This window comes from Camelus ferus, chromosome X (genome assembly GCF_009834535.1).
Source record: "Camelus ferus isolate YT-003-E chromosome X, BCGSAC_Cfer_1.0, whole genome shotgun sequence".
Classification (NCBI taxonomy): Eukaryota; Metazoa; Chordata; class Mammalia; order Artiodactyla; family Camelidae; genus Camelus; species Camelus ferus.
Genome location: NC_045732.1, coordinates 97,728,008 through 97,732,848, shown reverse-complemented (window position 1 = coordinate 97,732,848; position 4,841 = coordinate 97,728,008). Strand labels below are relative to the sequence as shown.

Here is a 4,841-nt window from a genome sequence, read left to right as displayed (position 1 = left end):
ACAAAAATTATCAAATCAACTACAACTAAATAAACAGTTAAGGGATACACATAAAGACATAAAATATGACACCCAAGCATAAAATGTGGCAAGGGCATGGGGAGTTAAAAAATGTAGAACTTTTTAGAATGTGTTTGAAGTTAAACAACTGTAAGTTTAAAACAAGTATCATTATAGATACAGACACAGATATAGACATACAAATGAACCTCATGGTAACCAAAAATCAAAAACTTAACAACAGATACACATACACAAAAGGGACAAGGACCATAGTACTAAAGAAAATCACCAAACGACAAGGGAAGAGAATAAAAGAAGAGGGAAAATAACAGAGAAGATCTATAAACAACCAGAAAACAAGTAACAAAATGGCATAGTACATACCTATGAGTACACATTAAATGTAAGTGAAAACATGCTTGAAACAAAAGACATAGGATGGCTGAATATAGAAAAGCAAGACTCGTCTACATGCTACCTATAAGAGATTCACTTTAGAGCTAAAAACACATATAGGCTAAAAGTAAAGGGATAGAAAAAAGACACTCCATGCAAATGGAAAGAAAAAAATGCAGTAGCAATACTCGTATCAGACAGAACAGACTTTAAAACAAAGTCTACAACAAAAGGCAAAGAAGGGCAATATATAATGATAAAGGGGTGATCCAAGAATAGGATATATTTATAAACACGTATGCACTGAATATAGGAGTACCTAAATACAGAAAGCAAATATTAGCAAAAATAAATGGAGAAATTGATGGTAATAATAGTAAGGAACTTCAGAACCCCAATTATATCAATGGATAGATTATCCAGACAGGAAAATCAATAAGGAAAAGTAGTCTTAAATGACAAAAAAGACCAGATTACTTAATAGATATCTAGAGAAATTCCATCCAAAAACAGCAGAATACACATTCTTTCAAGTGCATGTGGAATGTTCTCCAGGATAGATTATATGCTAGGTCATTAAAAAAAAAACAAAAAAACAAAACCCTCTAAATAAACTTAAGAAGATTGAAATTATATCAAGCATCTTTTCTAACCACAATGGTATGAAACCAGAAATCAATTACTGGAAGAAAGATGGGAAAAACACAAAGACATGGAGACTAAACAATATGCTACTAAAAACCCAATGAGTCAATGAAGAAATTAAAGAGGAAATCAAAAAATATCTTGAGACAAATGAAAATGGAAATATAACTTTCTGAAATCTATAGGACACATCAAAAGGAGTTCTAAGAGGGAAGTTTACAGCAATACAGGACTACCTCAGCAACAAGAAAAATCTCAAAAAACAAAACAAAACAAAACAAAAACCTAATTTTCCATCTAAAGGAATTAGAAAAAGAAGTACAAAGGCCAAAGTCAGCAGAATAAGGGAATATATTGTTTTAAAAAACAATATAAAAAGACCAATGAAACTTAAAGCTGTTTTTTTGAAAACATAAAATTGATAAACCTTCAGATAGACTTACTAAGAAAAAAAAAATGACCAAACAAATAAAATAAAAAATAAAAGAGGAAAAGTTACAACCAATATCACAGAAACACAAAGAATTATAAGAGAATACTACAGTTACATACTAACAAATTGGACAATCTAGAAGAAATGGATAAATTCCTAGAAACATACAATCTTCCAAGACTGAAGCAGAAAGAAATAGAATATCTGAGCAGATCAATTAAGAGTAATGAAGTTGAATCAGTAATCACTAAATTTCCAACAAACAAAAGTCCAGGATCAGACAGCTTCAGAAGGAAATTCTACCAAACATTCAAAGAAAATTTAATACCTATCCTTCTTAAACTTTTTCGAAAACTTGAAGAGGAGGACACTTCCAAACTCATTCCAGCATTACCCTGATACCAAAACCAGACAAACACAATCCAAAAAAGAAATTACAGACCAATATCTCTGATGAACATAGATGTAAAATCCTCAACAAAATATTAGTAAGTGGAATTCAACAATACATAAAAAGTATCATACATCATAGGCAAGTGGGATTTATTCCACAGATGCAAGGGTGTTTCAATATTCAGAAATCAATCAATGCGACACACTACATTTAAAAAATGAAGGATAAAAATCACATGATAATCTCAACAGAAGCATAAAAGGCATTTGACAAAATTCAACATCCATTTATGATAAAAATTCTCAACAAAGTTGATATAGAGGGAATACATCTCAACATAATACAGGCAATTTATGACAGACTCACAGCTAACATCATACTCAGTTGTGAAAAGTTGAAAGGTTTTCTTCTAACATCAGGAATAAGACAAGGATGCCCACTCTCACCACTTCTATATGACACAGTGTAGGATGGCCCAGCTTCAGCAATCAGAAAAGAAAAAAAAAATAAAACACATCCAAATTGAAAGGAAAGAAATAAAACTGTCAGTATTGCAGATGGCATAATAGTATATACAGAAAACCCTAAATCTCAACCAAAATCTTTTAGAATTAATAAATGAATTCAGTAAAGTTGAAGAACACAAAATTAATATATATAAACCTGTTGCATTTCTATGCACTAATAGAAAACTATAACAAAGAGAATTCACAAAGACAACCACATTTATAATTGTATTAAAAAGAAAAAAATACCTAGAAATAAATTTAACCAAGGAGGTTAAGGACCTGTACTCTGAAAACTAGAAGACAACGATAATGGAATTGAAGATGATATAAATAAATGGAACACTATCCTGTGTTAATGGACTGGAAGCATTAATATTGTTAAATGTCCATACTACATAAAGCAATCTACATATTTATGCAACATCTGTCAAGACATCCATGACATTTTTCACAGAACTAGAACAAATAATCCTAAAATTCTTATGAAGCCACGAAAGACCCTGAATAACCAAAGTAATCTTGAGAATAAAAGAACAAAGCTGGAGGTATTCTCCCCAACTTCAGACTGTACTACAAAGTTACTATAATCTAAACAGTACGGTACTGGCACTAAAACAGAGACATAGATCAATGGAACAGAATTGAGAGCCCAGAAATAAACCCACATACATATGGTTAATTAATCTATGACAAAAAAGGCAAGAATATACAATAGGAAAAAGCAAGTCTCTTCAATAAATGGTGCTGGACAGCTATGTGTAAAAGAATGAAACTAAAACATTTTGTCATACCATATACGAAAATAAAATCAAAAAAAAAAAATCAAATGTACGAAAGAAACAAATGTAAGACTTGAAATAATAAAATTCCTAGAAGAAAGCATATGCAGTATGTTCTTTGACATCATTCTTAATAATATTTGGGGGATATATCTCCCTAGGTAAGGGAAAGAAAAGCAAAAATAAACAAATGGAACCTAATTAAACTTAAAAATTTTTGCATGGCCAAGGAAATCATCAGCAAAACAAAAAGGCAACCTACTCAATGGGAGAGGATATTTGTAAACAACATGTCCAATAAGGAGTTAATATCCAAAATATACAAAGAAATCATACAACTCAATATCACAAAAACAACCAGAATAAAAATGGGCAGAGGACCTGAATAGGCATTTTCCCACAGAAGACATACAGATAGCCAATAGGCATGTGAAAAGATGCTCAACATTGCTAATCATCAGGGAAACGCAAATCAAAAGCACAATGAGATATCACCTCACACCTGTCAGAATGGCTGTGATCAAAAAGACCACAAATAACAAGCGTTTACAAGGATATGGAGAAAAGGGAACGCTCACACACTTTTGGTAGGAGTGTAAACTGGTGCATTCACTTGGGAAAACAGTATGGAGGTTTCTCAAAAAACTAGAAACAGAACTACCATATGACCCAGCAATTCTACTCCTAGGTATACATTAAAACAATAATAACAACAACAACACTAATTTGGAAAGATGATATAGGTACCCCAATGTTCATAGCAGCCTTATTTACAAAAGTCAACATAGGGAAGCAACCCAAGTGTCCATGAACAGATGAATAAATAAAGAAGATGTGATATATATATGTGATATATATATATATATATATAATGGAATGTTACTCAGACATAAAAAGGAATGAAATTTTGCTATTTGAGACAATATCTATGGACCTAGAGGATATTATGCTTAGTGAAATAAGTCAGACAGAGAAAGACAAATAGTGTATGATATCATTTATATGTGGAATCTAAAAAATAAAACAAAGGAACAAATATAACAAACCAGAAAGAGATTCCCAGTTACAGAGAATAATCTAGTCATTACCAAAGGGGAGTGGGGAGGGGAAGGGGCAAAACAGGTCAAGAGAATAAAGAGGAACAAACTATTATGAATAAAATAAACAAATTATAAGAATGTAATGTACAGCAAGGGAACATAGTTAAATAGATATTAATAACTTTGCATGGAGTATAACATCTAAAAATATTGAATTGCTAAGTTGTATACCGAAAACTAACATAATTATTGTTAAGTCAAGTATAATTTAATACAAAAATCAAAAAGCAAATATTTTCAAAAGTCTGTGTGATGATTGGAAAATAGGGGAATAAAGTATCTGGGAAAATAATATATATTTTCAAGACATATATATATGCACACAGAGGCAATTATTATAAAGATTTAGCTCACTGTACAAATTCAATAGGAAGAGTAAAAATGGAAAAGTCCCATTTGTCATCCTGTCTGGCCCACGTACATTTTTTTTTGTTATAATCTCAATTATTATACCTTATTATTGTTATGAGATTTTAAAATTTAATGTACATTAGAGAACATACTGTGTTAATATATTTGTTTCTACTCCATTATTTTTGTTAGTGACAGTCTTTTAATAGTATAAATAAAATATAATTCATT

The 4,841-nt window shown here is 30.8% G+C and overlaps 1 long non-coding RNA gene across 1 annotated transcript; it reads left to right on the top strand.

Annotated features, from left to right (window-relative positions):
- Positions 1-1,231: 1,231 nt before the first annotated feature.
- On the top strand, positions 1,232-3,502 carry LOC116662074. Its single transcript, XR_004318068.1, has 3 exons — positions 1,232-1,244; positions 1,534-1,538; positions 2,095-3,502. It is a non-coding gene; the product is annotated as an uncharacterized LOC116662074 (long non-coding RNA).
- The last annotated feature ends 1,339 nt before the right edge of the window (positions 3,503-4,841 follow it).